Here is a 12,413-nt window from a genome sequence, read left to right as displayed (position 1 = left end):
TTAAGAACCAGCCTGCATCACCTCCTGAGAAGCTAGGCCTTGATTGCTCGACCATTGCTACCGTAATAGAGAATCTTGGCTGGGGTCTTCTGTGCCTCTCCTCTACCATATAGAGAGCAGAAGTACAGACACCCCCCACCGGTCTTTATCACAGCTCCCCAGTTACCTCCTGAATACCTAGAATTCCAAGATGTTTTACGGAAGGATCAGGCTAACTCTCTACCTCCTCATAGGTCTTATGACTGCCAGATAGACCTGATACCTGGATCTACTCCTCCTTGTAGTAGAATTTATGCCCTCACCGAGCCTGAGAATCTTCACCTCCGACAATACCTGGATCAATACCTAGCGAATGGGTTTATTCGTCCTTCCAAGTCCCCTGCTTCCTCAGCTTTGTTCTTCGTTCCAAAAAAAGAAGGGGACCTTAGAACTTGTATAGATTATCACGCCCTGAACCAGATCACCGTTAAGAATAGATATCCGTTACCTTTGATCCCTGAACTCCTGGACCAAGTCAGAAAAGCATGCATATATACAAAGCTGGATCTTAGAGGAGCCTACCACTTGGTACGAGTAAAAGAGGGCGATGAATGGAAGACGGCCTTCCGCACCAAGTATGGGCTATTTGAATATCAGGTCATGCCCTTCGGACTTTGCAATGCCCCGGCCGCCTTTCAATATTTTATGAACAATGTCCTCAGAGAGCTCATAGATGTGTGTGTTGTTGTTTACATTGACGACATCCTCGTTTATTCTTCATTGGAAACTGAACATCGGAAACACGTGAAAATGGTCCTCGAGAGATTGCTTCAACACAAACTTTTCGCTAAGTTGGAAAAATGTGTTTTCAACGTGACTGAAGTTGAATTCTTGGGATTCATATTATCACCTAGCGGAGTGCGTATGGATTCAAAGAAGGTCGATGTAATTCTCAAATGGCCATCGCCAAAAGGTGTTCAAAGCATGTTAGGCTTCGCTAACTTTTACTGCAGGTTTATCCCCGAATTCTCTCGAATAGTCCAGCCCATCACCGCCTTGTTAAAGAAAAACAAACGTTTTGAATGGTCTACCGAGGCGGAACAAGCTTTCCAGAATTTGAAGACTAGATTTATCTCTGCACCGATCTTAAAACATCCTCGCCCAGAACTCCCCTACATCGTTGAAACTGATGCTTCGAGCCTTGCCATGGGGGCAGTTCTATCACAAAAGGACCCAGTAACCAATCAGTTGCATCCCGTGGCATTTTGGTCCCGCAAATTCTTGCCTCCTGAAATCAATTACACTATTACTGATAAGGAACTTCTAGCTATCAAGTCCGCCTTTAAGGCTTGGCGGCATTATCTTCTGGGGGCCCGACACACCGTTACTGTGATTACAGATCACCGAAACCTGCAATATTTGAAAACCGCAAAAGCTCAATCCTCTAGGCAACTCCGTTGGGCACTATTCTTTGCCGAGTTTGACTTCATAATTACCTATCGACCTGGTACAAAAAACGGTAAAGCTGATGCCCTTTCTCGGATGGGAGTGGAAGAACATTTGATCAATCCTAAACCTGTACCTATCATTCCCGAACAAAGAATTCTAGGTGTAATCGCCACACAATCCATAGAGGAAGTTAAGGATAAAGCCAGGCTACTGGTAACTGCAGCAGACATACAGAATTGGCATCTGCAGGGAAAGGACTTTACGGTGAAGGACAACCTATTATATTTCCAAGAACGGTTATACCTGCCCAGCACAGATTTACAGAAAAAGGTAATCTCTTGTTATCACGATTCTTTAATGGAAGGACATCCCGGTATGACCAAGACCTCGGAAAATATCAAGCGCTACTTCTGGTGGCCGTCTTGGAAAAAAGATATCAGAGACTTTATAATGTCCTGTGGAGTATGCGCCCAAAACAAGAGTCAAAAGGAAAAACCAGCCGGCCTCTTACGCCCTATTGACATCCCGCCTCGCCCTTGGCATACGCTTTCTATGGACTTCATCACCGATCTACCTCCATGCTCCGGATACAATACGATCCTAGTAATCGTGGACCTATTCTCCAAGATGGCGCATTTCATTCAACTTAAAGGCTTACCAACAGCAGCAACTCTGGCCCGAGAATTTCTTGAAAACATCGTCCGACTGCACGGTTTTCCTTCAGTTCTAATTTCGGATCGAGGTAGTTAATTTATTTCTCATTTTTGGCGAAGTTGCTGTCGGTCGGCTCAAATTGATGTGAGACTTTCGACCAGCCACCACCCTCAAACCGACGGACAAACCGAGAGGACCAATCAAACTCTGGAACAGTATTTGAGCTGCATGCTACAACAAACTGAAAAAACTTGGAAAGATATCCTTTGGATAGCCGAATATGCCTACAATAACTCTGTCCACTCGGGAACTGGGAAGACCCCGTTTTTTCTTTTATACGGTAGTCACCCTCGAACCTCGGAGTTGGATCCACTCCAAGATCTTGGAACACCAGCAGTAGACCACCTGCATTCTACAATCACCCAAGCCTTTAAGGACTCCGTTTCTCACCTTCAAAGGGCTAAAGAACAATACAAGAAAGGAGCAGACCAACATTGAAGGAAGCCCCCCAATATCAAGTAGGAGATCAAGTCTGGTTATTCACCAAATATCTACCTCTAAAAGGACCACGCACATTCAACCCAAGATACCTTGGTCCCTATTCCATCACTATCATAGTAAATCCAGTAGCGGTCAAGTTGGACTTGCCCCCTCACATGAAGATACATCCGGTCTTCCACGTCTCTCTATTAAAACCCGTGCAACCTCAAACCCGACTAACTACATCTCCAAAACCTATTCTAGTTGATGGAGAACTCGAGTTTGAAGTCAAAAGCATCCTGGATTCCAAGATCTCCAAATCTAAACTATTTTACCTGATTGACTGGAAAGGCTACGGTCCCCAAGAAAGATCCTGGGAACCTGCAGAATATGTCCACGCGCCTCGTCTAATCAAAAGATTTCATCGAACATTTCCTAACAAGCCCAAACCCCCGGAGAAGCCCGGTTTGGGAGGGGCCTTGAGGGGGGGTGCTGTCATGATCTCTGCTTCCAAAAGATCAGGACTTGCCCGACTCCCTTGGAAGCAGACCCATAACCCCGGTTCCGAGTGCCAGCCAGTCCCAATTGGGACCTTTTGGACCATGTCCTGGCGCCAGTGGCACCAGGCTCATAAAGATGCCCAGTCCCAGCGCTGGAAGCGCCGGGCTCATAATGCTTGGGTGGACTTACCAGCAGCAGACCATGCTGCTTACTTACCTGCCAGTTGAACCCCTGATCCTCTTCTGTTTGGGACTACTTTTCCTGTTGGGTGGGGCAGGAGCCACTCCCTAGGTTCAGAACACTGGAACTCTTATGGAAAGCAGGAACTCTTTTCTTACCTAGGCGTGGCTGTGGAAGGAGACACCTAAGCACTACAGGAGGCTATTTAAACCACACCCGATGGATGAATCTTGCTTTGCGTTATTCTGCATTCTCTGCAGCAGAACGCTCATCGTGTCTTCTGCTTCTGATCCTGGGCCTAAGGGAACAAAGGCTTACCATCCTGGAATCCAGTCTTCAGCAGCACCTGTAAAGACAAAGAAAGAACAGGTTAGCAGTATGGTCTTCAGTGGCAGCGCATCTCTTACCTGGTCCATCGGCTGTCACCAACGCCTTGGGCGCTGCATCCCGCATCTGAAAGACAAAAGAAGGTGCGTTTAAAGACATTGGGCAACTTTATTACTCACGTGCCATTACTCCTTCCCACGCCGAATCCAGTGGGTATTCCAGCACCCTTCAGCTTCTCTAAAGCTCCGAACTTGTACCTGCAAGATAAAAGGGACAGTTAGTGCGCATCGTGAAGCAGGCTACAAGCGCTTACTTACGTGCTTCCAGGCGCTTCTATTCCTCACGCGGGTTCGATCCTCAACTCTCATCAGCCCGCCATCCGCCATCGCTGGAACCCTGCAAAACAAGAGATATCATTACAAAAGACTTTTAAGACATTTGAAGTGCCCAGAACTTACCGTTCGTGCAGTTAACGACGGACAGCAGTCCTCTGAGGTCAAGAGGCCTGCACCCTTATCCAGTGAAGAAACTGGTTACGGCACCCTGCCCCGAGGCAAATGGAGAGCTCGGCGTTCACTTACCTAAGGTGAAGGCGTTAACCTTTGGGGTTCTACAGGAGAAGAGAAAGGGAAGAGGAGAGAGGCACCCAATAACCCCAGTTCATTAATCCCATATTTTCTATCTGCAGACATCTTACTCTTCAGACATACAGTGCACAGAGGTCCAGCCCAAAGAGCCAACCGTGTGTTATACATCACCTTTGAAGATACGGCATTCACCCAGTCAAGACCGGCGCCTCTGCGGGAATCAGGTGAGCGTTACATAACCCCAAGTCTGTTTTCAGAGCGAAACATCAGACATTCTGCCGACCGGCCCAACGTACCGATCTGGGCCTCGGGTGTCCAAGCCACCGAGGAAAACAGGGAACCCCATGATTTTCTGAAAAGTGGACACCCGTGGGAATACGCAGAGGTATGATTTGCGCACATCGCCCCAGAATTTATTACCCAGACAGCCCTGCAAAGTCTGAAATGTGGGGAAAAAACGCTTTTTCCGCACATTTCGCTCGACGCACCCATCGGAACACGCCCCCAACAACACATGGCCTACTGTCCCGCTTTCCCACAGGTGTCCCGATGAAAACGGTACCCCACATGTGTGGGTGCACCTACCTGGCCGCCAAGGGGAAAGCCTAAAACACAAGTAACCCCAAGTCTGTTTTCAGAGCGAAATCTCAGACATTCTGCCGACCGGCACAATGTACAGATATGGCCCTCGGGTTTCCAAGCCACCGAGGAAAACAGGGAACCCCATGCATTTCCGAAAAGAGGACGCCCGTGGGAATACGCAGAGGTATGATTTCCGCACATCGCTCCAGATTTTATTACCCAGATAGCCCCGCAAAGTCCGAAATGTCGGGAAAAAAACGCCTTTTCCGCACATTTCACTCAACAGCATATGGCCTACCGTCATGCGTTCCCACAGGTGTCCCGATGAAAACGGTACCTCACATGTGTTGGTGCACCTACCTGGCCGCCAAGGGGAATGCCTAAAACACAAGTAACCCAAAGTCTGTTTTCAGAGCGAAATCTCAGACATTCTGCCGACCGGCACAACGTACAGATATGGGCCTCGGGTGTCCAAGTCACAGAGGAAAACAGGGAACCCCATGCATTTCCGAAAAGAGGACACCCGTGGGAATCCGCAGAGGTATGATTTGCGCACATCGCCCCAGAATTTATTACCCAGACAGCCCTGCAAAGTCCGAAATATGGGGAAAAAAATGCTTTTTCCGCACATTTCGCTCGACACACCCATCGAAACACGCCCCCAACAACACATGGCCTACCGTCATGCGTTCCCACAGGTGTCCCGATGAAAACGGTACCTCACTTGTGTGGGTGCACCTACCTGGCCGCCAAGGGGAAAACCTAAAACACAAGTAACCCCAAGTCTGTTTTCAGAGGGAAATCTCAGACATTCTGCCGATCGGCACAACGTACAGATCTAGGCATCGGGTGTCCAAGCCACCGAGGAAAACAGGGAACCCCATGCATTTCCAAAAAGAGGACACCAGTGGGAATCTGCAGAGGTATGATTTGCGCACATCGCCCCAGAATGTATTACCCAGACAGCCCTGCAAAGTCCGAAATGTGGGGAAAAAAACGCTTTTTCCGCACATTTCGCTCGACGCACCCATCGAAACACGCCCCCAACAACACATGGCCTACTGTCCCGCGTTCCCACAGGTGTCCCGATGAAAATGGTACCCCATATGTGTGGGTGCACCTACCTGGCCGCCAAGGGGAAAGCCTAAAACACAAGTAACCCCAAGTCTGTTTTCAGAGCGAAATCTCAGACATTCTGCTGACCGGCACAACGTACAGATATGGGCCTCGGGTGTCCAAGCCACCAAGGAAAACGGGGAACCCCATGCATTTCCGAAAAGAGGACACCAGTGGGAATCCGCAGAGGTATGATTTGCGCACATCGCCCCAGAATGTATTACCCAGAGAGCCCTGCAAAGTCCCAAATGTGGGGAAAAAAACGTTTTTTCCGCACATTTTGTTCGACGCACCCATCGAAACATGCCCCCAACAACACATGGCCTACCGTCCCGCGTTCCCACAGGTGTCCCGATGAAAACGGTACCCCACATGTGTGAGTGCACCTACCTGGCCGCCAAGGGGAAAGCCTAAAACACAAGTAACCCCAAGTCTGTTTTCAGAGCGAAATCTCAGACATTCTGCCAATCGGCACAACATACAGATCTAGGCCGCGGGTGTCCAAGCCACCGAGGAAAACAGGGAACCCCATGCATTTCCAAAAAGAGGACACCAGTGGGAATCCGCAGAGGTATGATTTGCGCACATCGCCCCAGAATGTATGACCCAGACAGCCCTGCAAAGTCCGAAATGTGGGGAAAAAAACGCTTTTTCCGCACATTTTGCTCGACGCACCCTTCGAAACACGCCCCCAACAACACATGGCCTACCGTCCCGCGTTTCCACAGGTGTCCCGATGAAAACGGTACCCCACATGTGTGGGTTCACCTACCTGGCCGCCAAGGGGAAAGCCTAAAACACAAGTAACCCCAAGTGTGTTTTCAGAGCGAAATTTCAGACATTCTGCCGACCGGCACAACGTGCAGATATGGGCCTCGGGTGTCCAAGCCACCAAGGAAAACGGGGAACCCCATGCATTTCCGAAAAGAGGACACCAGTGGGAATCCGCAGAGGTATGATTTGCGCACATCGCCCCAGAATTTATTACCCAGACAGCCCTGCAAAGTCCCAAATGTGGGGAAAAAAATGCTTTTTCCGCACATTTCGTTCGACGCACCCATCGAAACACGCCCCCAACAACACATGGCCTACCGTCACGCGTTCCCATAGGTGTCCCGATGAAAATGGTACCTCACATGTGTGGGTGCACCTACCTGTCGCCAAGGGGAAAGCCTAAAACACAAGTAACCCCAAATCTGTTTTCAGAGCGAAATCTAAGACATTCTGCCGACCGGCACAGCGTACAGATATGGGGCTCGGGTGTCCAAGCCACCAAGGAAAACGGGGAACCCCATGCATTTCTGAAAAGAGGACACCCGTGGGAATCCGCAAAGGTATGATTTGCGCACATCGCCCCAGAATTTATTACCCAGACAGCCCTGCAAAGTCCAAAATGTGGAGAAAAAAACGCTTTTTCCGCACATTTCGCTCGACGCACCCATCGAAACACGCCCCCAACAACACATGGCCTACCGTCCCGCATTCCCACAGGTGTCCCGATGAAAACGGTACCCCACATGTGTGAGTGCACCTACCTGGCCGCCAAGGGGAAAGCCTAAAACACAAGTAACCCCAAGTCTGTTTTCAGAGCGAAATCTCAGACATTCTGACGATCGGCACAACGTACAGATCTATGCCTCGGGTGTCCAAGCCACCGAGGAAAACAGGGAACCCCATGCATTTCCAAAAAGAGGACACCAGTGGGAATCCGCAGAGGTATGATTTGCGCACATCGCCCCGGAATGTATTACCCAGACAGCCCTGCAAAGTCCGAAATGTGGGGAAAAAAACGCTTTTTCCACACATTTCGCTCGACGCACCCATCGAAACACGCCCCCAACAACACATGGCCTACCGTCCCGCGTTTCCACAGGTGTCCCAATGAAAACGGTACCCCACATGTGTGAGTGCACCTACCTGGCCGCCAAGGGGAAAGCCTAAAACACAAATAACCCCAAGTCTGTTTTCAGAGCGAAATTTCAGACATTCTGCCGACCGGCACAACGTACAGATATGGGCCTCGGGTGTCCAAGCCACCAAGGAAAATGGGGAACCCCATGCATTTCCGAAAAGAGGACACCAGTGGGAATCCGCAGAGGTATGATTTGCGCACATCGCCCCAGAATTTATTACCCAGACAGCCCTGCAAAGTCCCAAATGTGGGGAAAAAAATGCTTTTTCCGCACATTTCGTTCGACGCACCCATCGAAAAACGCCCCCAACAACACATGGCCTACCGTCACGCGTTCCCATAGGTGTCCCGATGAAAACGGTACCTCACATGTGTGGGTGCACCTACCTGGCCGGTAAGGGGAAAGCCTAAAACACAAGTAACCCCAAATCTGTTTTCAGAGCGAAATCTCAGACATTCTGCCGACCGGCACAACGTCCAGATATGGCCCTCGGGTGTCCAAGCCACCGAGGAAAACAGGGAACCCCATGCATTTCCGAAAAGAGGACACCCGTGGGAATCCGCAGAGGTATGATTTGCGCACATCGCCCAGAATGTATTACCCAGACAGCCCTGCAAAGTCCGAAATGTGGGGAAAAAAACGCTTTTTCTGCAGATTTCGCTCGACGCATCCATGGAAACACGACCCCAAAAACACATGGCCTACCGTCACGCGTTCCCACAGGTGTCCCGATAAAAACGGTACCTCACATGTGTGGGTGCACCTACCTGGCCGCCAAGGGGAAAGCGTAAAACACAAGTAACCCCAAGTCTGTTTTCAGAGCGAAATCTCAGACATTCTGCCGACCGGCACAATGTACAGATCTGGGCCTCGGGTGTCCAAGCCACCGAGGAAAACAGGGAACCCCATGCATTTCCGAAAAGAGGACACCCGTGGGAATCCGCAGAGGTATGATTTGCGCACATCGCCCCAGAATTTATTACCCAGACAGCTCTGCAAAGTCCGAAATGTGGGGAAAAAAACGCTTTTTCCGCACATTTCGCTCGACGCACCCATCGAAACACGCCCCCAACAACACATGGCCTACCGTCCCGTGTTTCCACAGGTGTCCCAATGAAAACGGTACCCCACATGTGTGGGTGCACCTACCTGGCCGCCAAGGGGAAAGCCTAAAACACAAGTAACCCCAAGTCTGTTTTCAGAGCGAAATTTCAGACATTCTGCCGACCGGCACAATGTACAGATCTGGGCCTCGGGTGTCCAAGCCACCAAGGAAAACGGGGAGCCCCATGCATTTCCGAAAAGAAGACACCAGTGGGAATCCGCAGAGGTATGATTTGCGCACATCGCCCCAGAATTTATTACCCAGACAGCCCTGCAAAGTCCCAAATGTGGGGAAAAAAATGCTTTTTCCGCACATTTCGCTCGACGCACCCATCGAAACACGCCCCCAACAACACATGGCCTACCGTCCCGCATTCCCACAGGTGTCCCGATGACAACAGTGCCTCACATGCGTGGGTGCACCTACCTGGCTGGCAAGGGGCAAGCCGAAAACGCAAGCAACCCCCAGTCTGTTTGCAGAGGGGAATCTCAGACATTCTGGGGACCGGCACAACATACAGATATGGGCCTCGGGTGTCCAAGCCACCAAGGAAAACAGGGAGACCCATGCATTTCCAAAAAGAGAACACCCGTGGGAATCCGCAGAGGTATGATTTGCGCACATCACCCCAGAATTTATTACCCAGACACCCCTGCAAAGTCCGAAATGTGGGGAAAAAAATGCATTTTCCGCACATTTCGCTCGACGCACCCATCGAAACACGCCCCCAACAACACATGGCCTACCGTCCCGCCTTCCCACTGGTATCCTGATGAAAACGGTACCTCAAATGCGTGGGTGCACCTACCTGGCTGGCAAGGGGCAAGCCGAAAAAGCAAGCAACCTCCAGTCTGTTTGCAGAGGGGAATCTCAGCCATTCTGCCGACCGGCACAACATACAGATATGGGCCTCGGGTGTCCAAGCCACCAAGGATAACAGGGAGCCCCATGCATTTCCAAAAAGAGGACACCCGTGGGAATCCACAGAGGTATGATTTGCGCACATCGCCCCAGAATTTATTACCCAGACACCCCCCCAAAGTCCGAAATGTGGGGAAAAAAATGCATTTTCCGCACATTTCGCTCGACGCACCCATCGAAACACACCCCCAACAACACATGGCCTACCGTCACGCATTCCCACATGTGTCCCGATGAAAACAGTACCTCACATGTGTGGGTGCACCTACCTGGCCGCCAAGGGGAAAGCCTAAAACACTGCTATCTCGCCCAAAGGGTTTGGGGAGGCAACCGACAGATTTAGGCCTGGGGTGCTTCAGCCACCAAGAAAAACAGGAACCCCCATGCATTTCCGAAAAGAGGACACCCGTGGAAATCCGCAGAGGTATGATTTGCGCACATCGGCCCAGAATTTATTACCCAGACAGCACTGCAAAGTCCGAAATGTGGGGAAAAAACGCTTTTTCCGCACATTTTGCTCCACGCACCCATGGAAACATGCCCCCACCAACACATGGTCTACCGTCACGCGTTCCCACAGGTGTCCCGATGAAAACGGTACCTCACATGTGTGGGTGCACCTACCTGGCCGCCAAGGGGAAAGCCTAAAACACAAGTAACCCCAAGTCTGCTTTCAGAGGGAAATCTCAGACATTCTGCCGATCGGCACAACGTACAGATCTAGGCCTCGGGTGTCCAAGCCACCGAGGAAAACAGGGAACCCCATGTATTTCCAAAAAGAGGACACCAGTGGGAATCCGCAGAGGTATGATTTGCGCACATCGCCCAGGAATGTATTACCCAGATAGCCCCGCAAAGTCCGAAATGTCGGGAAAAAAATGCCTTTTCCGCTAATTTCGCTCGTCACACCCATCGAAACACGCCCCCAACAACACATGGCCTACCGTCACGCGTTCCCACAGGTGTCCCAATGAAAACGGTACCTCACATGTGTGGGTTCACCTACCTGGTCGCCAAGGGGAAAGCCTAAAACACAAGTAACCCCAAGTCTGTTTTCAGTGGGAAATCTCAGACATTCTGCCGATCGGCATAACGTACAGATCTAGGCCTCGGGTGTCCAAGCCACCGAGGAAAAGAGGGAACCCCATACATTTCCAAAAAGAGGACACTAGTGGGAATCCGCAGAGGTATGATTTGCGCACATCGCCCCAGAATGTATTACCCAGACAGCCCTTCAAAGTCGGAAATGTGGGAAAAAAATGCTTTTTCCGCACATTTCGCTCGACGCACCCATCGAAACACACCCCCAACAACACATGGCCTACCGTCCCACGTTCCCACAGGTGTCCCGATGAAAACGGAACCCCACATGTGTGGGTGCACCTACCTGGCCGCCAAGGGGAAAGCCTAAAACACAAGTAACCCCAAGTCTGTTTTCAGAGCGAAATCTCAGACATTCTGCTGACCGGCACAACGTACAGATATGGGCCTCGGGTGTCCAAGCCACCAAGGAAAACGGGAAACCCCATGCATTTCCGAAAAGAGGACACCAGTGGGAATCCGCAGAGGTATGATTTGCGCACATCGCCCCAGAATTTATTACCCAGACAGCCCTGCAAAGTCCCAAATGTGGGGAAAAAAACACTTTTTCCGCACATTTCGTTCGACGCACCCATCGAAACACGCCCCCAACAACACATGGCCTACCGTCACGCGTTCCCACAGGTGTCCCGATGAAAACGGTACCTCACATGTGTGGGTGCACCTACCTGGCCGCCAAGGGGAAAGCATAAAACATAAGTAACCCCAAGTCTGTTTTCAGAGGGAAATCTCAGACATTCTGCCGACCGGCACAATGTACAGATCTGGGCCTCGGGTGTCCAAGCCATCGAGGAAAACAGGGAACCCCATGCATTTCCGAAAAGAGGACACCCGTGGGAATCCGCAGAGGTAGGATTTGCGCACATCGCCCCGGAATGTATTACCCAGATAGCCCCGCAAAGTCCGAAATGTCGGGAAAAAAATGCATTTTCCGCACATTTCGCTCGACGCACCCATGGAAACACGCCCCCAACAACACATGGCCTACCGTCACACGTTCCCACAGGTGTCCCGATGAAAACGGTACCTCACATGTGTGGGTGCACCTACCTGCCCGCCAAGGGGAAAGCCTAAAACACAAGTAACCCCAAGTCTGTTTTCAGAGGGAAATCTCAGACATTCTGCCGACCGGCACAACATACAGATATGGGCCTCGGGTGTCCAAGCCACAGAGGAAAACAGGGAACCCCATGCATTTCCAAAAAGAGGACACCCGTGGGAATACGCAGAGGTATGATTTGCGCACATCGCCCCAGATTTTATTACCCAGATAGCCCTGCAAAGTCCGAAATGTCGGGAAAAAAAATGCCTTTTCTGCACATTTCGCTCGACGCACCCATCGAAACACGCCCCCAACAACATATGGCCTACCGTCACGCATTCCCACTGGTGTCCCTATGAAAACGGTACCTCACATGTGTGGGTGCACCTACCTGGCCGCCAAGGGGAAAGCCTAAAACGCAAGTAACCCCAAGTCTGTTTTCAGAGGGAAATCTCAGACATTCTGCCGATCGGCAC

Source organism: Ambystoma mexicanum, chromosome 6q (assembly GCF_040938575.1).
Source record: "Ambystoma mexicanum isolate Mex_15411 chromosome 6q, UKY_AmexF1_1, whole genome shotgun sequence".
In the NCBI taxonomy this organism is placed as follows: Eukaryota; Metazoa; Chordata; class Amphibia; order Caudata; family Ambystomatidae; genus Ambystoma; species Ambystoma mexicanum.
This window is presented reverse-complemented; position numbering follows the sequence as displayed.